Source organism: Salmo salar, chromosome ssa13 (genome assembly GCF_905237065.1).
Source record: "Salmo salar chromosome ssa13, Ssal_v3.1, whole genome shotgun sequence".
In the NCBI taxonomy this organism is placed as follows: domain Eukaryota; kingdom Metazoa; phylum Chordata; class Actinopteri; order Salmoniformes; family Salmonidae; genus Salmo; species Salmo salar.
Genome location: NC_059454.1, coordinates 92,287,823 through 92,314,798, shown reverse-complemented (window position 1 = coordinate 92,314,798; position 26,976 = coordinate 92,287,823). Strand labels below are relative to the sequence as shown.

General features: G+C 46.7%; 1 pseudogene; it reads right to left on the bottom strand.

Annotated features, from left to right (window-relative positions):
* The window catches only part of LOC106568246 (WD repeat-containing protein 70-like), an 85,137-nt pseudogene that overhangs the window by 33,774 nt on the left and 24,387 nt on the right, over positions 1-26,976 (bottom strand).

Here is a 26,976-nt window from a genome sequence, read left to right as displayed (position 1 = left end):
TCATCTGGCTGTGAAAATACTGCCCCCTATCCATATCAGGTTAAGCTCTAGACCCCTCTCAACTTCAGCCCCGTCAATGTGAATGGGGGTGTGCTCGGCCCTCCATTTCCTGTAGTCCACTATCAGCTCCATTTGTCTTGCTGACATTGAGGGAGAGGTTGTTTCCCTGGCATCACACTGCCAGGTCTCTGACCTCCTCCCTGTAGGCTGTCTCATCGTTGTCGGTGATCAGGCCTACCATCGTTATGTCATTGGTAAGCTTAATGATTGTGTTGGAGTCGTGCGCGGCTACGCAGTCCTGGGCGAACAGGAAGTACAGGAGGGGACTAAGCACGAACCACTGAGGGGCCCTCGTGCTGAGGGTCAGTGTGGCGGATGTGTTGTTGCCTACCCTCACCACCTGGGGGGCGGTCCGTCAGGAAGTTCATGATCCAGTTGCAGAGGGAGGTGTTTAATCCCAGGGTCCTTAGTTTAGTGATGAGCTTGGACTCAATGAACAGCATTCTCACGCAGGTTAAAGGGCAGTGTGGAGTGCAATAGATTCTGTCATCTGTGGATCTGTTGTGGCAGTATGGGAATTGGAGTGGATCCAGGGTGTCTGGAATGATGGCGGCTACAGATATGAGTGCTACGGGTTGATAGTCATTTAGACAGTTTTCCTTGGTGTTCTTGGGCACAGGGACTATGGTGGTCTGCTTGAAAAATGTTGGTATTACAGACTGGGTCAGGGAGATGTTGGAAATGTCAGTGAAGACACATGCCAGCTGGACAGTGCATGCTCTGATTATGCGTCCTGGTATTCCATCTGGCTCTGCAGCCTTGTGAATGTTAACCTGTTTAAAAAGGTCTTAATCACATCGGCTGCGGAGAGTGGCATAACACAGTTGTCCGGAACAGCTGGTGCTATCATGCATGGTTCAGTGTTGCTTGCCTCGAATTGAGCATAGAAGGTATTTAGCTCATCTGGTAAGATCACGTGACTGGACAGCTTGCGTCTGGGTTTCTCTTTGTAATCTGTGATATTTTGCAAGCCTTGCCACATCTGACTAGCGTCATAGCCAGTATAGAAGGATTCGATCTTGGTCCTGTATTGATACTTTGCCTGTTTGCTGGTTTATTGCAAGGAGTAGCGGGATTTCTTATATGCGTCCGGAATAGTGTCCCGCTCCTTGAAAGCAGCAGCTCTATCCTTTAGCTCAGTGCGGACATTGCTTGTAATCCATGGCTTCTGGTTGGGATATGTACGTACGGTCACTGTGGGGACAACATCGTAAGTGTTCTTATTAATGAAGCTGGTGACAGATGTGGGAAACTCCTCAATGCCATCAGATGAATCCCGGAACATATTCGCCCCACAGGGCGAGCTTTGTATGCATCTCTGTATGTGGAGTAAAGGTGATCTAGAGTTTGTTCGCCTCTAGTTGCCCAGTTGACATGCTGGTAGAAATGAGATAAAACAGATTTCAGCTTTCCTGCATTAAAATCACCGGCCACTAGGAGCACCGCCGCTGGATGAGCCTTTTCTTGTTTGCTTATGGCCTTGTACAGCTTGTCTTTATGCCAGCATCAGTTTGTGGTGGTAAATAGACCGTTTTTTTTCAAAACTGTCTCTGTAAATAGTATGGTCTACAGCTGATCATGAGGTATTCTAACTTAGGGAGCAGAACCTCTGGACTTCCTTAATATTAGAGATCACGCACAAGCTGTTCTTAACAAAAAGGCACATGCCCCCTCCCCTGAGTTTACTCATAGCTGCCGTTCTGTCCTGCTGATATATAGAAAAACTAGTTGATAGGAAAGTCTCGAACAGGTGCTCGTCCAGTTTATTCTCAAGTGATTGCACGTTCGCCAATAGAACGGAGGGTAGAGGCGGCTTATCCACGGAAACATTATGTACAAAAAAGTTAAGAGCATCGAGGAAAGAAAACGGCCGCTATTCCCTCCAGCGCCATCTCTCTTTAGGAGTCTCGATGGGGTTATGGTAAAGTTTGAGATAAAAGCTAGTGGCCACCAACATTCATCTCAGCTCCCTAACAATGTCCAGTCAGCCTGCCTGAAGGTGTTTCCAAGATGGCCTCCCTGCCATCAAATATGGTTCCTCTGTGCTTACTGCTTACTCAGTTTGTTACAGTGCAGCAGCTCCTGTGGTGGTAGAGTGGCTGTGTGTGCCAAGGCCCACAGGTCTGTACTGTTGGCATTGCCCCAATGTGCCTTCAGCATGGAATGGCACAGAGAGTTATAACCTTATGCTGCTCAGCACAAAAAAACAAAGCTGCTCAGAAAGTGCATGAGAAAAAAACTCTAGAGATGAACATCTGTACAGCCCAGCTAGTAGTGAGGTTAAATTTGAAACTGAAGATAACCAGACTGGAATGATAGTGATGAGGGTTCTCTATTCTATGATATAAAGACATATCTGCCTCTGCCCTCTACCTGCTTCATTCCTGTGTGACTTGGCAGTGAGCTCTGGCCAGCATACCTTGGCTTTACCTGTGCTGAGTACAACCAGACTACCAAGATAAATCACAAACAGACAGCTTTTAACACAGAGGTAAAGGACTTCCCATCACTCAAACATAGACAACCAGTATTTATGTATGTAAACATTCATCAATTCTAAACAATAACCAAATAAATAAATGGTCAAATATAGCAACAAGGGACTTTCAGTCAGCGAGAGAAGGTATTTGAGATGGAGGGATAAAGGGAGGGAAAAGATAAGACCGAGAGCAAGAAAACAAAATAATAATATTGCCAGGAAAAGAGAGGAGTGGAACAAGTGGTGGTGTACTGATGATAGAGATGAAACAGGGCCGTAAGCACTTCCATACTAAGTGGAGGGACGTTATTAAGCTGGAACCGAGCGATAACGCTGATAGCGATATACAGTGCATTCGGAAAGTATTCAGACCCCTAGAATTTTTCCACATTTTGTTTTACGTTACAGCCTTATTCTAAAATGTATTGAATTGTTTTCCCCCCCTCAATCAATACACAATACCCATTAATGACAAAGTAAAAACAGGTTCTTAGAAATGTTTGCAAATGTATAAAAAATAAAAAATATTACATTTACATTAGTATTCAGACACTTTACTCAGTACTTTGCTGAAGTACCTTTGGCAGCGATTACAGCCTTGATTATTTTTGGGTATGACGCTACAAGCTTGTCACACCTGTATTTGGGGAGTTTCTCCCATTCTTCGCTGCACATCTATTTTCAGGTCTCGCTAGCGATGTTTGATCGGGTTCAAGTCCAAGCTCTAGCTGGGTCACTCATTCAGAGACTCCTGCGTTGTCTTGGCTGTGTGCTTAGGGTCATTGTCCTGTTAGAAGGTGAACCTTTGCCCCAACCTTTGCCCCAGTCTGAGGTCCTGAGCGCTCTGGAGCAGGTTTTCATCAAGGATCTCCCTGTACTTTTCTCCATTCATCTTTCCCTCGATCCTGACTAGTCTCCCAGTCCTTGCCACTGAAAAACATACCCACAGCATGATGCTGCCACCACCATGCTTCACCTTAGGGATGGTGTCAGGTTTCCACCAGACGTGACGCTTGGCATTCAGGCCAAAGAATTCAACCTTGATTTTATCAGACCAGAGAATGTTTCTCATGGTCTGAGTCTTTTAGGTGCCTTTTGGCAAACTGATGACAGTGGGCTGTCATGTGCCTTTTACTGAGGAGTGGCTTCCATCCGGCCACTCTACCATGAAGGCCTGATTGGTGGAGTGCTGTAGAGATGGTTGTCCTTCTGGAAGGTTCTCCCATTTCCACAGAGGAACTCTGGAGCTCTGTCAGAGTGACCATTGTGTTCTTGGTCACCTCCCTGATGAAGGCCCTTCTCCCCCGATTGCTCAGTTTGGCTAGGCGGCCAGCTCTAGGAAGAGTTTTGGTGGTTCTTAACTTCTTCCATTTAAGAATGATGGAGGCCACTGTGTTCTTGGGGACCTTCAATGCAGCAGATATTTTTTGGTACTCTTCCCCTTCCCCATATCTGTGCCTCGGAACGCTCGGACAATTCCTCCGACCTTGTGGCTTGGTTTTTGCTCTGACATGCACTGTCAACTGTGGGATCTTAAATAGACAGGTGTGTGCCTTTCCAAATCATGTCAAATCAATTGAATTTACCACAGGTGGACTCCAATCAATGGAAGGATGATCAATGGAAACAGGATGCACCTGAGCTAAATTTCGAGTCTCATAGTAAAGGGTATGAATACTTCTGTAAATAAGGTATCTGTTTTTTATTTTTAATAAATTTGCAAATATTTCCAAAAACCTGTTTTCACTTTTTTATTATGGGGTATTGTGTGTAGATTAATGATGCAATTTTTTTTTATTTAATCCATTTTAGAATAAGGATGTAACATAACAAAATGTGTAAGAAATCAAAAGGTTCTGAATACTTCCCGAATGCACTGTACCTTCAGCCTGAGATAACACACACACACGTATCCAGACTGTTTATCCCTCAACGTCTCTCTCTCTCCGTTTATTTCCAGTCCTCTCTACCACTTGGCCTTTGCACATTTTTCTAACTTAATTTTATTTTAGCATTATAATACTTCCCCTCATATTGCTTAATCCATTTTCTTTGAACTTGTTTATTGGACACAGTGATTTGTTTTTCATGTTCAAAAGTTCACAATGTTAAATGAAAAACTGGCAAATTGTAATTTCTCTCTGTGTTGAGATTAAAACTAAGACAACATCTGGTAACTCTCTTAACCTACAAATAATACATTTTGCATACCACAAGAAGTAAATTCACTTTTCTAACTGTGATAAATGTGACAACCAAGAACTAAGTTCATATTTGGGTCAAATTATCTAATTTAAGAGCTCCTAAATATTCTTGAAAATCAAGCAATAACAATCAGTTCTTACTTTTGCTAAACTGAGCAATGTGACCTCTACTTGAGCTTTGGGAAGTGGGGTCTTTTTTCTCCCAGCCCAAAATACAGGCATGAGGTAAGCTTTGATTACAGGGAGATTTGATTACTGTTGACATGACATATTTCAGCCCTTTTTCTGCACCCCATCATCAGGAGGGGAAAGTGAAAGGTGAGGGGAGAGACAGAGAGAGAGGGGAAGAGGGAGATCGAGAGTAGCTGAGAGATGAAGAGGAATGAAGAAAAACCAAAGATAGTGCCTTCGTGACAGTCAAGTTTTCAACCACCAGGAAAAGCTCTTCTGAAATTTGCGAATCCTGTTTGCTGTATGCAGAGCACCAAATTCTTCTGATTTCACCCATTGGCGGCTCTACGCAGACCTTTTTTTTTTTTATATAAGGAGCACGTGCGCGGCTAAGTTGAAAAAATATATTAAAGCTAGAATTCTTCGTTTTTCTAGGCGCACTGGTGCTCCTAAATAAAAATTCCAGGTTTCACAGCAAAATGTTTTGGCCCATATGCCAGTAAAATGTTTGCACTGTAGAGCCCTTGGGAAAGAACCTTCCTAACAGTGACCAATAAATCACACTGACTTAGCTATTCTACCTAAGTCATTCATGGTAAGTGATGGTAAATCAACCATCATTGTGCCAACAAATCACATAATGCAATTGTGTTACTTATTACAATCATATAAAGGGTTTTCCTGAATACATTCTTAAAGGTGTGCAGGTTTCAAGGTTTTATGTGGTCATTTCCTGATGTTGGATGGCAGCAGACTCCATGTTGGTTTGTTTCCCGTGTTAAGCCTAGCTTCCTGTTCTGCACCTGGTTATGAGGCTGGAGGCTCTTCCTCAGTATAGAGGAAGAGCCTCCAGTCCCTCACACACAAAAGCAACCTCGCAAAAACCCACACTATCATACATGCATGGACAAAAACAGATTAAAGGGCTCAGAGCTTATAATGCTGATCCCTGGGACATCAATGGAGATTTCACACATTTTCAATTGGGGGAGGGGGGTTGTGGTGCATGACCAGGCTCAGAGTTAGGGTTAGGTTTCATCCTCGAAAGGGTCTGATAAAGATCTACCCCAAGCACAACTATTCCTGACTTTATTATCCTAGTAAAGTTCTATTTATATTACACCCAACACACACACACACACCCAACACACCCACAGACTAATACACACACCTGAACCACTGTGTGATGACCTCTGTACAGTCAGATCAGGCTATGAATTGCTGTGTTCCGAGGATCAAGTGGCCCAACTCCAGCCCCGAACAGCTGCTCTGATCCTTCATGGAAATAAACAACTGATACTTTCTCTCCCTCTGTGTGTGTGTGTGTGTGTGTGTGTGTGTGTGTGTGTGTGTGTGTGTGTGTGTGTGTGTGTGTGTGTGTGTGTGTGTGTGTGTGTGTGTGTGTGTGTGTGTGTGTGTGTGTGTGTGTGTGTGTGTGTGTGTGTGTGTGTGTGTGTGTCACATTCCTGCCAGTGTTTCACAGCTCCTTTCCTCTATCTTATCTCCAACACCTTTCTCTGAGTCATTAAACCTCAGCCAAAATGCAGGGAATAAAACCTATTCACTGTAGGATGGAGAAACTGGTTAAGAACCATATTGCAGGCTGTCTGTGGCATTCCATTTCCACAAGGCAAATCTCCCAGTTCCCTAACTTGCTGGCGACTAGTCTCCCAGTCCCAGCTGTGATAGAGGCTGTGGTATTGGGTCTGGGTCTGTAGGAGGCAGGTTGCAATTAGCCAGCTAGGCCCAGCTGGGGCAGTATGTTCACACTCCAAAGGGTTCGCTGAAGATGGACTCGTAAAGCAAGCTGAGTAACTGCTCTAGCAGGCTGTTAGGGCCTGGGCTTCTCCTCTAAACATTTTCATAGGGCCTGTGTTTTAGAAGTCTGTAGGCAGTTCCTAGCCAATCTCCCCGGCACCATCTTTTATGGCTTAGGGATTAACTGGTTTACAGTGACACTGTGCAGAGTCACATTGCTGCTGCGTTGAGGTCCCATTAGGCCGGTGACTGCAAATGATATGTTGGCCAGCTCTGGTCCATTTACACAGGCAGGGATACAGTGTGTGATTAGAATAAAAACAAGTTGGTGGCTTATCACCAAATGTTACTTAATTCAGTCACAATTCATATGAACACTATGGCTTGAAAATATGAATATCACAAATAGTGTATGTGCCTCCTTATTAATAAGGTGTGCAGAACATTGCGTGACGTCTCTGTATTACCCTAATCATCTCCTGACTTGATCGTAAAGTTGCAAAGGTTCATGGAAACCACACCTTGAGTGGACGCACTTTGTAGTCTGGAGTGCTACGAGGAGAACAATGACGACATAACATTCCTTACGTTTCTGTGGTAATGTTCTGGAACTGAGGCCAGCACAGCAGAGCAGCGTTTTCACCCGAACGTCACCCATTCCTAGCAGCACCCTCAAGTACCAATGGGACATTATCTCGCAACCCTGGACATGAAACTGGGTAATTTTGGCCAAAATAGAGTAAGAGCAGCTCGGAGAACAAGCCACGCAATCACTGCCTACCCAGTAAGGCTGAGAGACCTCCTTGAGTCCCATTTTATGATTAATCAACCCCACGTAATGGGTTCAAGAGCCTGATCTGTCATCCTCAATAATCCTTCTTTAGTCTAAATAACTAGATCAAGGTCGGCTGGATAATTGATATTGTCTGTCGACATTTTCTGCCCATGAGTAATAGTAGTGATATGGCAAGAGATGGACTTGTTCCTAACCCAGGGGTGGGCAACATACGGCCCGAGGGACGGATCTGGCCAGCGAGCCCATTCAATCTGGTCTGCGGGAGGTTGCAGATTAAAAAAAAACAATAGTTCCAAAAAACAATATTTGTGGCCCTCCCCTGTATTCTTAAAATCCTGATGTGGCCCTCGAGCCAAAATGATTGCCCACCCTTGTCCTAACCTCTTCAGAGTGGAGAATACCACCAGTGATGGGTTGGTAGGGTGTCTCGTTCTTAGCTGGGAAGAGGGTCTAAATCAATGAGAGTGAAACAAGTGAATTGATTATATTTCGTCATAACGTAATAACGTTTTCTGGGTTCCTCCATTTAAAAATCACAAACATGTCCTGGGCATGTCCCAGGGCTAGGGCTCTTTCAAGCCTGTAGCAGTGCATATGGCACAGGGCAAAGGACACAGCCCATGTCATGGGGCATCCAGTGAAAACTTGCCCCTCCAGCCCAGGCAGCAGTGGCCAGGGAACACATAGTGTTATTGTAAGCTGCTATGGGATGCTGGGTAAATATTTAGTCAAGGAGAAGGAACAGTAATAAATTAAAGAGCTTTTACTCAATCTCTCTGAGCCTGCTGTTACAGCCATGCAGCAGGCGGGGCAAGGCTCTGGGCTCTGCTAGGGCTGCTGACAGGACAGGAATCAAGCTACAGAAAACTCTGTAGTATCACTCAAGTCACAGACGGAGTGAGAAAATCTCTTGGTCTCGTAAACACGCATGCATGTCTACTAGTAGTGACCAAATGTGAAACTAAAAGCATGACTGCTATAGATACAGTATAATCAAAGGTTCATGGGGATCGTTATAATAAAAATAAATACTTTGAAAAAGTGTGTATATAGGAGGTTTTAACCTCAAAACAGTAATATGTCTGAGCCCTACTCCTACCTGTTCTGACTCACTGCACAGAGAGCCTGTGGATATCAGGCCTGCCTGTCACGGTCTCACATACCTCCCCTAGCACTAAATAACTGTCACATCACACACACACTACTATTAACACATTCAGAGCTACTCAACCCTGTCTACAGAAAGGTCCTCAGAGAAAGGGAGGGATGGAGGGAGCTGGTGGAGGGGTAAGGGAAACCCCATATTGTCGCTGTCTGATGAAATCCTTGTAACTACATTTTTGCATATTTTCATTTCTTTTTTACATTTATTGAAAGCAGTAACTCCCCTAAATGTACTGTGAACATTTCATGACTCTAGAACCAATAACATGTATTCAAAATAGCTTCTGAAGTTTCATGATCCCGTGTGGTGATCCTCTTGTGTCTCAGTTGGTAGAGTATGGAGCTTGCAGTGCTGTGGGTTTGATTCCCACAGGGGACCTGTAGGAAAATAGGAAAATGTGTTTTTTTCCCTGAAAAGTCCTGTTTTGGAGATGAGGTTATCAGACACGACGATATGCTCTGTATTATCTCCTAACATTCTTTCAAGCAATTACAACTCTCCAGATGTACAGTGTCTGTTAGCAAGGCAGACAAGTCTGAATGACGGTAATCATCATTGAAATTTGGATTAATGTTGACCTGATTTTGTTTGTTAATCGTAAATAGGAGGGAGGGGAAAAAAAACAAACAAAAGCTAACATGGGAAAATAAAAAGACAAAAAAAGACAAAATGACAGTTTGAGTCCAGCCTTGGATACTAGAGTACTTTGTGAATAGCCTACTCTGTTGGGAAAATAAGACTTGTGAAACTTGCCAATAAGCACAGCAGAAATGGCCATAACTAGGAGGAAATCAAACGAGTGATGTCCTGATGTTCTGACACCTCAAGCTTAAAGAGATGGTTTTGCTAGGTCTTGAGACCCCCCCACCCCCTCCCACTTGGATAGTCAGGTCTGTCTGTGACAGCTGTGAGTGAGGAAGTGAGTGATAGACTGCCAAACCTGCTCTATCCACTGATCCCTCCACAGGAAACTGTGGCGTGTAATTTCCTCCCACCACCACGACACTGACCAGAGATGTGTCACCCACTGGCCGCAAAATCCCCCAGGCAGGGAGGATCATGGGAAGACGGCTGAGCAGGGCAGAGCTTGGAGAGTCTGGGAAGAGGAGAAGTGAAGATGTGACTGAGCCAGCAGACAAGGCCTGTTTCTCCTCAGTCCGTACTCTGTAACCAGACAGGAAACTCTACTCCATGAGAACAACTAGACTCAAGCAGATCGACTCATATTCAAGTGCTGAATGCTATGAGTAGGGCTTTGCGGTGACCATATTACCACCACACTGGAAGTCATGAGTCATGACCGCAGTCAAATTCCACATGACCGCAGAGTCATGGCAAACTCTTCTTATACACTCTGGACAAGCGTTGGTAAACACAGCGGAAGTACCCAACTCGCTAACGACCATCAGGTCGCTAACGGCCTGGAACTCAATGCTTTATTGACCCTCTAATCACTGACATCAACGCAAATGCAATTGAAAATCACAAACACTCATCATCAAAACAGTATCACTCTAGACACACTTCCAATACATAATCCCAGACAAAGACATGGGGGGAACAGAGGGTTAAATACACAACAAGTGATTGAGGGAATTGAAACCAGGTGTGAGGAAAAACAAGACAAAACACATGGAAAATGAAAAGTGGATCGATGATGGCTAGAAGACCGGTGACGCCGAGCGCCGACCGAACAAGGAGAGGACCCGACCTCGGCGGAAGTTGTGACAGTACCCCCCCCTTGACGTGCAGCTCCAGCAGCGCGCCAACGCCGGCCTCGGGGACGACCCGGAGGGCGAGGCGCAGGGCGATCCGGACGGAGACGGTGGAACTCCCACAGCATTGAAGGGTCCAACACGTCCTCCACCGGAACCCAGCACCTCTCCTCCGTACCGTACCCCTCCAATTCCACAAGGTACTGAAGGCCCCTCGCCCGACGCCTCAAATCCAGGATAGAGCGAACTGAGTACACCGGGGCCCCCTCGATGTCCAGAGGTGGCGGAGGAACCTACCGCACCTCAGACTCCTGGAGCGGGCCAACCACCACCGACCTGAGGAGAGACACATGGAATGAGGGGTTAATACGGTAATCAGGGGGAAGCTGTAACCTATAACAAACCTTGCTCACTCTCCTCAGGACTTCAAATGGCCCCACAAACCGCGGACCCAGCTTCCGGCAGGGCAGGCGGAGGGGCAGGTTCTGGGTCGAGAGCCAGACCCGGTCCCCCGGTGCGAACACCGGGGCCTCACTGCGGTGACGATCTGCGCTGGCTTTCTGGCACAGCACGGCCCGCTGAAGGTGAACATGGGCGGCGTCCAATGTCTCCTCCGTGCGCCTGAACCAGTCGTCCACAGGAGACTCGGTCTGACTCTGATGCCAAGGCGCCAGAACCGGCTGGTACCCCAGTACACACTGGAAGGGGGAGAGGTTAGTGGAGGAGTGGCGGAGCGAGTTCTGAGCCATCTCGGCCCAGGGCACGAACGCTGCCCACTCCCCCGGCCGATCCTGGCAATACGACCGCAGAAACCTCCCCACATCCTGGTTCACTCTCTCCACCTGCCCATTACTCTCGGGATGAAACCCTGAGGTAAGGCTGATCGAGACCCCCAGACGTTCCATGAACGCCTTCCAGACCCTCGAAGTGAACTGGGAACCTCGATCAGACATTATATCCTCAGGCACCCCGTAGTGCCGGAAGACGTGCGTAAACAACGCCTCCACAGTCTGTAGGGCCGTAGGGAGACTGGGCAGAGGGAGGAGACGGCAGGACTTAGAGAACCGATCCACAACGACCAGGATCGTGGTGTTTCCCTGTGAGGGGGGAGGTCGGTAAGAAAATCCACCGACAGGTGCGACCAAGGCCACTGTGGAATGGGTAAGAGATGTAGCTTCCCTCTGGGCAGGTGCCTAGGAGCCTTAGACTGGGCGCACACCGAGCAGGATGAAACATAAACCCTCACGTCCTTGGCCATGGTAGACCACCAGTACTTCCCAACCAAACAGGGCACCGTCCGACCGATCCCAGGATGACCAGAGGAGGGAAACATGTGGGCCCAATAGATCAACCGGTCACAGACAGCAGACAGAATGTACAGACGCCCAGCGGGACACTGGAGGGGAGCGGGCTCTGCACGTAACGTCCGCTCAATGTCCGCATCCAGCTCCCACACTACCGGCGCCACCAGGCAGGATGCCGGGAGTATGGGAGTGGGATCCATGGGCCGCTCCTCTGTGTCATACAGTCGGAACAGTATGTCTGCTTTCACATTTTGGGAACCTGGTCTGTAGGAAAGGGAAAAAACTAAACGGGTGAAAAACATGGCCCACCTTGCCTGGCGAGAGTTCTCCTCGCTGCCCGAATGTACACCAGATTGCGGTGGTCAGTCCAGATGAGAAAAGGGTGTTTAGACCCCTCAAGCCAATGTCTCTACGCCTTCAGAGCCTTGATGACAGCCAACAGCTCCCAGTCCCCCATGTCACAGTTTCGCTCCGCCGGGCTGAGCTTCTTCGAGAAGAAGTCACAGGGGCGGAGCTTTGGTGGCGTACCCGAGCGCTGAGAGAGCACGGCTCCTATCCCAGCCTCGGACGCGTCCACCTCCACTATGAATGCCAAAGAGGGATCTGGATGGGCCAGCACGGGAGCCGAGGTAAACAGAGCCCTCAGGTGACCAAAAGCCTTGTCCGCCTCAGCCGACCACTGCAAACGTACTGGGCCCCCCTTCAGCAGTGAGGTAATGGGAGCCGCTACCTGACCAAAACCCTGGATAAACCTCTGGTAGTAATTGGCAAACCCTAGGAACCGCTGCACCTCCTTTACCGTGGTGGGAGTCGGCCAATTACGCACGGCTGAAATGCGGTCACTCTCCATCTCCACCCCCGAAGTGGAAATGCGGTACCCTAGGAAGGAGACAGACTGCTGGAAGAACAGGCATTTCTCAGCCTTGACGTATAGGTCATGCTCCAACAGTCGACAAAGCACCCTGCGCACCAGGGACACATGCAGCGTCGCATGCAGCGGAGTATATCAGAATGTCATCAATATACACCACTAAACCCTGCCCATGCAGGTCCCTGAAAATCTCGTCTACAAAGGCTTGGAAGACTGATGGAGCATTCATCAACCCGTACGGCATAACGAGGTACTCATAATGCTATAGGTCATACTGAACGCCGTCTTCCACTCGTCTCCCTCCCAGACATGCACCAGGTTGTAAGCACTCCTGAGATCTAGTTTGGTGAAGAAGCGCGGCCCGTGCATTGACTCAATCGCCATGGCGATAAGAGGTAGCGGGTAACTGTACCTCACCGTGATCTGATTTAGGCCTCGGTAGTCAATACACGGGCGCAGACCTCCCTCCTCCTTCTTCACAAAAAAGAAACTCGAGGAGGGTGGTGAAGTGGAGGACCGAATGTACCCCTGACGCAGGGACATATGTTTCCATAGCCGCCGTCTCCGCCTGTGAGAGGGGATACACATGACTCCTGGGAAGTGCAGCGTCTACCAGGAGATTTATCGTACAATCGCCCCGTCGATGGGGTGGTAATTGAGTCGCCTTCTTTTTGGAGAAGGCGAGAGCCAAATCGGCATATTCGGGGGGAATGCGCACGGTGGAGACCTGGTCTGGACTTTCCACTAAACACCTCCCAGAGCACTCTCGCGACCACCCCGTGAGAGCCCTCCGTTGCCAAGAAACAGTGGGGTCATAACAAGCCAGGGTAGGCCTAGCACCACGGGAAACGCAGGAGAGTCAATGAGGAAGAGACTAATTCTCTCCTTGTGACCCCCCTGCGTCACCATACCCAGAGGAGTGGTGGCCTCCCTAATCAACCCTGACCCTAATGGCCCAGTGCCTTACGCTGGGAATACGGGGAAAACTCAGGGAAAGAAAATACAAAAACATGTGTGCAACTTAGGGCTCTGGGTGAGAAGGGTGCCGGCTCACCTGGGATGACGCCAGAGTGCCCTGCCTGCTGCCTCGATCCCCAAAGGAACCAACCCGGCACCGACCGGCAGTGTGACCTCTGCGGCCACAGATGGTGCATGAGCCAGAACCTCCTCCAGTCTCCCTACGCACAGCACCTCCCAGCTCCATGGGTACCGGAGCGGCGGTGCTGGGGGATGGAACCGATAGAACCTGATCTGGACATCCGAAGGTGGCCAGCAGGTTATCCAGCCGAATGGCCAGGTCCACCAGCTGGTTGAAAGTGAGGGTGGTGTCCCTGCAGGCCAACTCCCGACGGACGTCCTCGCGCAAACTGCAGCGATAGTGGTCGATCAGGGCCCTATTGTTCCATCCCGCGCCGGCGGCCAGGGTCCGAAAATCCATGGCGAACTCCTGGGCGCTCCTCGTCCCCTGCCTCAGATGGAAGAGACGTTCACCCGCCGCTCTACCCTCAGGTGGATGGTCGAAGACTGCCTGGAAGCGGCGGGTGAAATACTTGAAATGGTCCAGCACTGCATCTCCTTCTCCCCACATGGCGTTGGCCCACTCCAAGGCTTTCCCAGAGAGGCACGAGACGAGGGCGGACACATTCTCACGACCTGAAGGAGCCGGGTGGACGGTTGCCAGGTAGAGGTCGAGCTGTAATAGGAAACCCTGGCAGCGTGCAGCCGTCCCGTCATACTCCCGGGGAAGGGCGAGACGAATCCCACTGGCACCGGGTGAAGGGTGGGCGAGTAGTGGAGACCCTGGTTGTGCTGGTGGAGGCGCTGGAGGAACTCGCTGTCTCTCCCAGCGGTCCATAGTTTGGACAATGCGGTCCATGGCAGCGCCGAGATGGTGGAGCATCGCCGCATGCTCCTGGACGCGCTTCTCCACCCCTATTCCAGGGGCACCTGCTCCTGCTGACTCCATATAGTTGGTCTGGGATTCTGTAAGGGGTGTGTAACCGGTGGCAGGGAAGTCAGACGCAGGAGAGCAGAACTTGGTAATAGCCGGAGCAGTTTAATAGCAAAACCAACGGCATAAAAATAACAAGATATGGGTACAAAACCCAGTCGCGCACCAATCAACACGTGCACAAGCACTTACGATAAACAATCCCAGACAAAGACATGGGGGGAACAGAGGGTTAAATACACAACAAGTGATTGAGGGAATTGAAACCAGGTGTGAGGAAAAACAAGACAAAACACATGGAAAATGAAAAGTGGATCGATGATGGCTAGAGGACCGGTGACTCCGAGCGAAGAGCGCCGCCCGAACAAGGAGAGGGCCGACTTCGGCGGAAGTCGTGACAAAGGGGTCTGAATACTTTCCGAAGGCACTGTTTGTTTTGATTTCTAAGACATTCTAAGGTTTGTATTATTCACAACTAAATTTGCCAAATAACTAAATCTTGTGTATAGGACCTGTTTTCAAATGATCACTTTTATGCTCAACATAAATCAACATTTTATTGGTTGCAAACACATAGTCAGTAGATGTTATTGCGGGTGTAGCAAAATGCTTGTGTAAAAAATATGGTGTTGAAGGCTGAGCTGTAGTCAATGAACAGCATTCTTACATAGGTATTCCTCTTGTCCAGATGGGATAGGGCAGTGCGATGGTGTCATCCGTGGATCTATTGGGATGGTATGCAAATTGCAGTGGGTCTAGGGTGTCAGGTAAGGTTGAGGGGATATGTTCCTTAACTAGCCTCTTTAAAGCCCTTCATGAATACAGAAGTGAGTGCTATGGGGCGATAGTCATTTTGTTCAGTTACCTTTGCTTTCTTGGCTACAGGAACAATAGCGGACATCTTGAAGCAAGTGGGGACAGCAGACTGGGATAGAGAGAGATTGAATATGTTTGTAAACCCTCCAGCCAGCTGGCCTGTGCATGCTCTGAGGATGCGGCTAGGGATGCCGTCTGGGCCGGCAGCCTTGCGAGGGTTAACACGCTTAAATGTCTTACCTCACATCGGCCATGAAGAACGTGAGCGCACAGTCCTCGGGAGTGACCTTGGCAGCACAGTTTCCCTTGAAGCAAGGTGTTTAGCTTGTCTGGTAGCAAGACGTTGGTGTCCGCGACATGACTGGTTTTCACATTATAATCTGTGATTGTCTGGAATCCTTACCACATAAATATTGTGTCTGAGCCATTGAATTACGACTCAACTTTGTCTTTGTACTGGTTAAATGCAGTGGTTCACGCTTTCAGTTTTGCACGAATGCCGCAATCTAGCCACGTTTTTTGGTTTGGATAGGTTTTAATCGACATGGTTGGAACAATATCCCCTATACACTTCCTGATGAATATGCTCACTCGATCCAGAATGGGAAAAATATGCTTTACATTTTATTCAAATATATTATTCTTACAATAAAATCATAATATAACATAATGGCACAGGATTTATAAGCTTATCTTGTCAGCTAAATGAACTAGCCTACAGTCTATGGCATGGTGCATAGCCAGATAGCATACTATAGCGACCCTTGTTTATAAGTGCGGATATCGACTCTGCCACTCAAGCATGCTTTTATGGAACTCCTTGGCACAGTCGATGGTGTGCTGCGTTTCAGCCCAGAAGGTTGAGCGTTCAAACCGCGCTCCCTGCCTGTTTCATTACATTGGTGTCGGAAGTGATCGGACCTCACATCCACAACAATCCTTGGCCGGTGAGCGCGTTCCTATAAAACGGTGTCCTGTGAGGTTTAGCGCAAAGGACGCGCTCTTCTGAAAGAAGGGAGTTGTGTAGTGACCCTGGTTTATAAGCTCAGATATCGACTGGGCTTCAGGCCAGAATGTTGAGGGTTCGAGCCGTACTCCCTGCCTCCTTCATTTCAATACAGTAGGCAGACTCATAGTCGGTTCTTCTGAAATACATTTTCTTCATATGATGTTTCTTTAAACCTGCCTAAAATAAAAGATGTACTTATTGTGATGGTGTACCGTAATTTCCGGACTATTAAGCGCACCTGAATATAAGCCGCACCCACTGAATTAAAAAATATATATTATTTTGAACATAAATAAGCCGCACTTTAACGAAACACGGCTTGTAACAAAAATAAATAGGCTTTAACGAAACACGGCTTGTCACAAAAAATAAAAAATTAGCAGTAAGCTTTAGTTGTCTTTTTGCACTGAGTCAATTCCTCACGCTGCTGTTTCCAACGTCTTATCATCGACTCATTAAGACCAAGCTCCCGTGCAGCAGCTCTATTTCCTTTTCCAACAGCCAGATCAATCGCCTTCAACTTGAAAGCTGCATCATATGCATTTCTCCGTGTCTTTGCCATGATGAGGGTGACAAAATGACTACCGTAATCAGAATGATGGGAAGTTTGAGAGTGCTCGATTTAATCTAAACAGTAAACAAAAAAGTTGTTTGACCTTAACCCGTTCGGCAATTTCATTGGTCTAATGAAAGCTTCATGCCGCCAAAAAACTGAGCACGTCACAGAATGTTTTTTTTAAGAAAAAAAATTGAAAGCGAGAAAAATCTATATATACGTCATTGTTTAAGCCGCGAGGTTCAAAGCTGGGAAAAAAGTTGCGGCTTATAGTCCGGAATTTACGGTATATTAAATTCATTTATTAGACTTTAAATGTAGCTGTTCCAAAGGCGAGCATCAGCAGCTTGTATACGTGGAGAAGCTAAACATGTTTATGTTAATTAACGCACAATTACCGTGAGACCGGCAGTCATTTGCATGAAAATAACCAGCTGATAAAACTTCATGACCGCCACAGCCCTTACTGTGAGGCTTTATCACATATTTTCAGAGAAAAACTGAACAGCCAGGCGAATGTTGAGAATGCTTCCCAGGAGCCAAAATACACAATTAACCATGCAGTCGGGATCAGAGAGATGGAATGTACACTTTGATTACCTAATTGCATAATTAACTAATAGTGGAAAAGTACAGAAGAGAGTAGATGTGATTAGGCCTCCCAGCAACATCCATGTCTGCCCACTCCATCATCACACCCCACTACAAAGAAGACTGTTACATACTTGCTATTTTTCCCGAGGCTAGAGTTAGGATGAGGGTTAGTGTATGGAGCCAAGCCTATATTCTGTACTACAGTACAGGGTATTAAGTCAGACCGCAGGATCGTCTAGTTGGACTGGACTGTTGACCAAAACATCCAGGCTATTTCTGTGGCTCAAACCCCAGGTGGGAAATGTTACTCTTCTGTTGTTGTGCTGTTTACATGCACTCAAAATATTCCAGCTCACCATGAATAACATTACGCTAAAGTCTAGAGCCACCCAAATAGAGTTGTATAACAAGTCTACTAAGCTAGGAATTGATTTACTGTGTGTGTTGGAGAGAAAACCTAGCTAGTAATTCACAGTTCTCGCTCACAAGCTGTTCACAACATTAGCCGAACCCTCAAATCTGACATTTTCACTCTAAGATTTCTCCCCAGGTGTAGCAACAATAGGACATCTCCCTTTACACAACTACAGTATATACCTCCCCTTTAACTTAAAGCTGCAATATGTAACTTTTTGGGCGACCTGACAAAATTAACATAGAAATGTTTGTTCTAGTTCTGTCATTCTCATTGAATGCAAGTCTAAGTGGTATATTGATTCTATGTGTGCTACGTCTATGCTTCCTGTTTTTCAATTTAGTTTTTGAGTCTTTTAGTTTCAGTTTTGAAAAACAGCTTCAAATAGCTGAAAATACAATATTTTTGGTCATGGAAAACATATTTCACAGCGGTTTAAATGGTACAATGATTCTCTACACTATACTTGCTTGTTTTGTCACAAACTGAAATTAAGCGAACTATTCGAATTTTAGCAACCAGGGAATGGCGAAGCGATTTCTGCATAGTACATCTTTAAAGCAGCACACCTCCGCTTTAACCTAGACCAGCATTTATCCCCTATATTCTTCTGGGTGGGTTATATCTATGTAAATGGTTATCCCCCCCAGTGACCAAAAACAAAAGATGGTCGGCTAACAAGTAGACAGCTTTGCACACTCTTGGCATTCTCTCAACCAGTTTTATGAGGTAGTCACCTGGAATTCATTTCAATTAACAGGTGTGCCTTGTTAAAAGTTAATTTGTGGAATTTATTTCTTTAATGCGTTTGAGACAATCAGTTGTGTTGTGACAAGGTAAGGGTGGGTATACAGAAGATAGCCCTATTTTGGTAAAATAGCGGGTCCATATTATGGAAAGAACAGCTCAAATAAGCAAAGAGAAACAACAGTCCATCATTACTTTAAGACATGAAGGTCAGTCAATCCGGAAAATTTCAAGAACTTTCTTCAAGTGCAGCCGCAGAAACCATCAAGCACTATGATGAAACTAGCTCTCATGAGGACCGTGACAGGAAAGGAAGACCCAGAGTCACCTCTGATGCAGAGGATAAGTTTGTTAGAGTTACCAGCCTCAGAAATTGCAGCCTAAATAAATGCTTCACAGAGTTCAAGTAACAGACACATCTCAACATCAACTGTTCAGAGGAGACTGCGTGAATCAGGCCTTCATGGTCGAATTGCTGCAAAGAAACCGCTACTAAAGGACACCAATAAGAAGAAGAGCCTTGCTTGTGCCAAGAAACACGAGCAATGGATGTTAGACCGGTGGAAATCTGTCATTTGGTCTGATGAGTGAGATTCTTGAGATTTTTGTTTCCAACTGCCATGTCTTTTTGAGACACAGAGTCAGTGAACAGATGATCTAAGAATGTGTGGTTCCCACCGTGAAGCATGGAGAAGGAGGTGTGATGGTGTGGGGGTGATTTGCTGGTGACACAGTCTGCGATTTATTTAGAATTCAAGGCACACTTAACAGCATTCTGCAGCAATACGCCATCCCATCTGGTTTGCGCTTAGTGGGACTATCATTTGTTTTTCAACAGGACAATGACCCAACACACTTCCAGGCTATTTGACCAAGAAGGAGAGTGATGGAGTGCTGCATCAGATGACCTGGCCTCCACAATCACTAGACCTCAACACAATCCCCAGACCTCAACCCAATTGAGATGGTTTGGGATGAGTTCGACCACAGAGTGAAGGAAAGCAGCCAACAAGTGCTCAGCATATGTGGGAACTCCTTCAAAACTGTTGGAAAAGCATTCCAGGTGAAACTGGTTGAGAGAATGCCTTGAGTGTGCAAAGCTGTCATCAAAGCAAAGGGTCACTACTTAGAAGAAACTCAAATATAACATGTATTTTGATTTGTTTAACCCTTTTTTGGTTACTACATGATTCCATATGTGTTATTTCATAGTTTTGATGTCTTCATTATTGTTCTACAATGTAGAAAATAGTGAAAAAAGAAAAACCCTGGAATGAGTAGGTGTGTCAACTTTTGATGGGTACTGTATGTATTACTGTATACATTCGTTTTTGACATGTATATTCTATTACAGATACTTTAATGCATGCTTTTAAATGATATTATGTGACCTAAATCAAAAAATATATAAAAATAAAATAGAAACATTTTCCTTAAAGTATATATTTTTTAGAGAGTACTGTTACTTTCACCACTACAACATCAAAAATACTTAAATACATTTTATTTTGACCTTGTAAAATTCCATTCATTCCTATGGAGGACTACTCCTACTTGGGAGTGCCAATATGGCCGACTGGTGTATTCAAAGCCTCTCAATAACCAATACATAGCATCAGAAATCCAGGGTTTATATACGTAATTGGTAAAGACCTATCCATCCATTTACCACACAGTCCTTCTTCTGTATCACACCAGATACAAGACAGATGGAAAAAACAGATAGGATGATTTAAAATAAGGCTATTTACCAAACACAAACAGCACTTTATTTACTGCTGGGTCCTGTTTAGTGTTGGTGACCTTTTGACTCTGACACCATTACGAGGTCCAGTCAGATTTTACCACCCAGCTCACATCCTGTTCTTCTCCTCCCAGTCCTCTATGTGTGACTAACCACACTGTGTGCGCCAGTGTGAGACAATGTTGAGGTTGTGTGTGTGTGTGTGTGTGTGTGTGTGTGTGTGTGTGTTTGTTTGTGTCAGACGGCGTTGAAGTGGTTTGTGTGCGTGTGTGCGTGTGCGTGTGCGTGTGTAAGAGAGAGAGTGTGAGTCAGTGTGTGAGTGTGCGAGCGAGAAAGCGAGACTCATGTTGAGGTTCTGGTCCCAGATCTGGATGGTTCTGTCCTGTCAGCCGGCTGCCACCAGCTTCCCATCTTGGCTCTACAGTAGGTGCAACAGGTGGGCGTGACTTTTTTCCCCTGCAGAGAGCGGGGTTTGAAGCACATTTTGTGCTTCTTGTTAGAGCTCAGGCCCCATGTGCAACAATACTGAGAACACAGTGAGAGAGGGGAGGGGTTAATTATTAACAAACACACAGACTCTTCATCAACACACTATATATACAAAAGTATGTGAACACCCCTTCAAATTAGTGGATTCAGCTATTTCAGCCACACCCATTACTGACAGGTGTATAAAATAGAGCACTCAGCCAAGCAATCTCCATAGACAAATATTGGCAATAGAATGACCTTACTGAAGAGCTCAGTCACTTTCACCGTGGCACTGTCATAGGATGCCATCTTTCCAACAAGTCAGTTTGTCAAATTTCTGCCCTGCTAGAGCTGCCCCGGTCAACTGTAAATGCTGTGAAGTGGAAACGTCTATTAGCAACAACGGCTCAGCTGCGAAGTGGTAGGCCACACAAGCTCACAGAACAGAACCGCAGAGTGCTGAAGCACATAAAAATCGTCTTTCCTTGGTTGCAACACTGGAGTGGTGTAAAGCTCGTCGCCATTGGACTCTGGAGCAGTGGAAACACGTTCTCTGGAGTGATGAATTACGCTTCACCATCTGGCTGTCTGATGGACAAATCTGGGTTTGGAGGATTCCAGGAGAACGCTACCTGCCCGAATGCATAGTGCCAACTGTAAAGTTTGGTGGAGGAGGAATAAAGGTCTGGGGCTGTTTTTCACGGTTCGGGCTAGGCCCCTTAGTTCCAGTAAAGGGAAATCTTAACGATGCAGCATACAATGACATTCTAGACAATTCTGTGCTTCCAACTTTGTAGCAACAGTTTAGGGGAAGGCCCTTTCCTGTTTCAGCATAACAAAGCCACCGTGCACAAAGTGAGGTCCATACAGAATGGTTTGTCAAGAGCCCTAACCTCAACCCCATCAAACACCTTTGGGATGAATTGGCACGCCGATTGTGTGCCAGGCCTAATCACCCAACATCAGTGCCCGACCTCACTAATGCTCGTGGCTGAATGGAAACAAGTCCCCGCAGCAATATTCCAACATCTAGTGGAAAGCATTCACAGAAGAGTGGAGGCTGTTATAGCAGCAAAGGGGGGACCAACTCCATATTAACACCCATGATTTTGGAATGAGATGTTCGACTAGCAGGTGCCCACATACTTTTGGTCATGTTGTGTATCTAAGCCTGACCTCTGTGTATCACATCCCAGGGCTCGACATTAACGCTTGCCCTTTTCTCTGGGACAAGTAAAAAATAAAAAAAATCTGACAAGAAATTATAGATTTAAGTTGTCCAAATGGGCAAATAACTTTTTAAAATATATATATATATATATATATATATATATATATATATATATATATATATATATATATATATATATATATATATATATATATATAATATTTGTATATACCCGCATTTGGCAAGTGTTCATTTTAGGCCCTGGTTGGGGCCACCCCCTGCTAACTTGTGCCAAGATGTCAAGATCAAGCTTCTTGGTTACAGTAGAGACATTCTAGCCTGAGTACCAGTCTCTTTAACTAACATTTCACTCCTTGTCAACAAGACTGGCTTTTATGCCATCTTCTAATAGATAACCCTCATATCTATCCTCTAATCACAACAATTATCCAAATATTGGAACTCTATCCTTTTTCTCTCTCCACAGAACACTTCCGGTTTGGAGCGAGCAGTCGCACTACGCTTCGCTCCACAGGTAATATTACACTTCATTACATTACAACGGTTTGATTTGTTTGATCTGAGCAATTTTTCTTAGCTAGCTACATAGCCGTCTTTGTATCAAAGATAATCGTGTAGTTTAGAGTAATTAGAGTAATTATCGAGGTTAGCTATCTTTGTCCTCCTAACGTAGTCATCACTGCTAGCTAGCTAGTCAACACTGCTAGCTAGCCAACCAGCTAACTTCTACCGACTAGCAGCACTGTAGAAACTATTACATTACAACGGAACAACTTGATTAGTGTAGTGTTAGTTAGCCAGCTACATAGTTATCTTTGCTGTCTTTGCATCTAAGATAATTGTGTAGTTAGAGTAATTATCGAGGCTAGCTAGCCAGTCGCGACGCGACGCCAGACTTAGTCAACACACCTAGTCATCATTAACCCACTGCTAGCTAGCCAACCGTTACCGACTAGCAGCGCTGTAGATACTAATACTTTACAACGGAACGATTTGACTAGTGCAGTGTTAGCTAGCTAGCTACATAGTTGTCTTTGTCATAGCTTGATAATTGTGTAGTTTAGTAATTATTGAGGTTAGCTAGCCAGCTATTTCCATCCCCCGCGACGGCATTTTTCCAAACCCAGCCAACTATTACCGACGAGCAGCATTGTAGAAACTAAATACATTACAAAGGAACGTCTTGATTAGTGTTATGTTAGCTAGCTACAAAGTTGCTTTTGTATCATGACAAGGTGTAGTACTGAAACTATCGAGGTTACCTAGCCAGCTACACGTTCAAAGTCAACAACGCAGCCACTGCTAGCTAGCCTACTCCACCAGCCAGCAGTACTGTATCATTTTCGTCATTTTAGTCAATAAGATTTTTGCAACGTAAGCTTAACTTTCCGAACATTCGAGACGTGTAGTCCACTTGTCATTCCAATCTCCTTTGCATTAGCGTAGCCTCTTCTGTAGCTTGTCAACTATGTGTCTGTCTATCCCTGTTCTCTCCCCTCTGCACAGGCCACACAAACGCTCCACACCGCGTGGTCGCTGCCACTCTAACCTGGTGGTCCCAGCGCGCACGACCCACGTGGAGTTCCAGGTCTCCGGCAGCCTCTGGAACTGCCGGTCTGCGGCCAACAAGGCTGAGTTCATCTCAGCCTATGCTACCCTCCAGTCCCTAGACTTCCTGGCGCTGACGGAAACATGGATTTCCACAGATAACACTGCTACTCCTACTGCTCTCTCCTCGTCTGCCCACGTGTTCTCGCATACCCCTAGAGCATCGAGCCAGCGGGGTGGTGGCACTGGAATCCTCATCTCTCCCAAGTGGACATTCTCTCTTTCTCCCCTGACCCATCTGTCTATCTCCTCATTTGAATTCCATGCTGTCACAGTTACCAGCCCTTTCAAGCTTAACATCCTTATCATTTATCGCCCTCCAGGTTCCCTTGGAGAGTTCATCAATGAGATTGACGCCTTGATAAGTTCCTTTCCTGAGGATGGCTCACCTCTCACAGTTCTGGGTGACTTTAACCTCCCCACGTCTACCTTTGACTCATTCCTCTATGCCTCCTTCTTTCCACTCCTCTCCTCTTTTGACCTCACTCTCTCACCTTCCCCCCCTACTCACAAGGCAGGCAATACGCTTGACCTCATCTTTACTAGATGCTGTTCTTCCACTAATCTCATTGCAACTCCCCTACAAGTCTCTGACCACTACCTTGTATCCTTTTCCCTCTCGCTCTCATCCAACACTTCTCACTCTGCCCCTACTCGGATGGTATTGCGCCATCCCAACCTTTGCTCTCTCTCTCCCGCTACTCTCTCCTCTTCCATCCTATCTTCTCTTCCCTCTGCTCAAACCTTCTCCAACCTATCTCCTGATTCTGCCTCCTCAACCCTCCTCTCCTCCCTCTCTGCATCCTTTGATTTTCTCTGTCCCCTATCCTCCAGGCCGGCTCGGTCCTCCCCTCCTGCTCCGTGGCTCGAAGACTCACTGCGAGCTCACAGAACAGGGCTCCGGGCAGCCGAGCGGAAATGGAGGAAAACTCTCCTCCCTGCGGACCTGGCATCCTTTCACTCCCTCCTCTCTACATTTTCCTCTTCTGTCTCTGCTGCTAAAGCCACCTTCTACCACTCTAAATTCCAAGCATCTGCCTCTAACCCTAGGAAGCTCTTTGCTACCTTCTCCTCCCTCCTGAATCCTCCTCCCCCTCCCCCCCCTCCTCCCTCTCTGCGGATTACTTCGTCAACCATTTTGAAAAGAAGGTTAACGACATCCGATCCTCGTTTGCTAAGTCAAACAACACCACTGGTCCTGCTCACACTGCCCTACCCTGTGCTTTGAACTCTTTCTCCCCTCTCTCTCCAGATGAAATCTCGCATCTTGTGACGGCCGGCCGCCCAACAACCTGCCCACTTGACCCTATCCCCTCCTCTCTTCTCCAGACCATTTCCGGAGACCTTCTCCCCTACCTCACCTCGCTCATCAACTCATCCTTGACCGCTGGCTACGTCCCTTCTGTCTTCAAGAGAGCGAGAGTTGCACCCCTTCTGAAAAAACCTACACTCGATCCCTCCGATGTCAACAACTACAGACCAGTATCCCTTCTTTCTTTTCTCTCCAAAACTCTTGAACGTGCCGTCCTTGGCCAGCTCTCTTGCTATCTCTCTCAGAATGACCTTCTTGATCCTAATCAGTCAGGTTTCAAGACTGGGCATTCAACTGAGACTGCTCTTCTCTGTGTCACGGAGGCTCTCCGCACTGCTAAAGATAACTCTCTCTCCTCTGCTCTCATCCTTCTAGACCTATCTGCTGCCTTTGATACTGTGAACCATCAGATCCTCCTCTCCACCCTCTCCGAGCTGGGCATCTCCGGCGCGGCCCACGCTTGGATTGCGTCCTACCTGACAGGTCGCTCCTACCAGGTGGCGTGGCGAGAATCTGGCTCCGCACCACGTGCTCTCACCACTGGTGTCCCCCAGGGCTCTGTTCTAGGCCCTCTCCTATTCTCGCTATACACCAAGTCTCTTGGCTCTGTCATATCCTCACATGGTCTCTCCTATCATTGCTATGCAGACGACACACAATTAATCTTCTCCTTTCCCCCTTCTGACAACCAGGTGGCGAATCGCATCTCTGCATGTCTGGCAGACATATCAGTGTGGATGACGGATCACCACCTCAAGCTGAACCTCGGCAAGACGGAGCTGCTCTTCCTCCCGGGGAAGGACTGCCCGTTCCATGATCTCGCCATCACGGTTGACAACTCCCTTGTGTCCTCCTCCCAGAGTGCTAAGAACATTGGAGTGACCCTGGACAACACCCTGTCGTTCTCCACTAACATCAAGGCGGTGACCCGATCCTGTAGGTTCATGCTCTACAACATTCGCAGAGTACGACCCTGCCTCACACAGGAAGCGGAGCAGGTCCTAATCCAGGCACTTGTCATCTCCCGCCTGGATTACTGCAACTCGCTGTTGGCTGGGCTCCCTGCCTGTGCCATTAAACCCCTACAACTCATCCAGAACGCCGCAGCCCGTCTGGTGTTCAACCTTCCCAAGTTCTCTCACGTCACCCCGCTCCTCCGCTCTCTCCACTGGCTTCCAGTTGAAGCTCGCATCCGCTACAAGACCATGGTGCTTGCCTACGGAGCTGTGAGGGGAACGGCACCTCCGTACCTTCAGGCTCTGATCAGGCCCTACACCCAAACAAGGGCACTGCGTTCATCCACCTCTGGCCTGCTCGCCTCCCTACCTCTGAGGAAGCACAGTTCCCGCTCAGCCCAGTCAAAACTGTTCGCTGCTCTGGCACCGCAATGGTGGAACAAGCTCCCTCACGACGCCAGGACAGCGGAGTCAATCACCACCTTCCGGAGACACCTGAAACCCCACCTCTTCAAGGAATACCTGGGATAGGATAAAGTTATCCTTCTAACCCCCCCCCTTAAAAGATTTAGATGCACTATTGTAAGTGGTTGTTCCACTGGATATTATAAGGTGAATGCACCAATTTGTAAGTCGCTCTGGATAAGAGCGTCTGCTAAATGACTTAAATGTAAATGTAAATGTTATCTGGTTGCTAAATAACCGCTTTTTGTTTATCCAGATGAAACCAGTTTGTCAAATGTTGCTAGCTCATGTATAAATTCTCAAACTAAATACATACTGCAATTCAATCCACAAAGCCTCTTTGCTTTGACTTTAAGCCTCAAAATAAAACTTTGTTATAATTCTAATTAGAATGTGCCCAGTGCCCGTTGCACACAGCAACATCACTCACCTCTGAGCAGAGGCGGACAGTATTGTGTAACTATTTTACCATAAACTTAATTGTTTAAAACCTGGATGTTTTATGACATTTTATGAAGCATGTCTTACCTTGTTTCAAAGTAGCCTAGCCAAAATACGACAATCAAAATGTTGAGGGAATTATTTTATAAACACTTTTTCAAAATCAGCTTTATTTC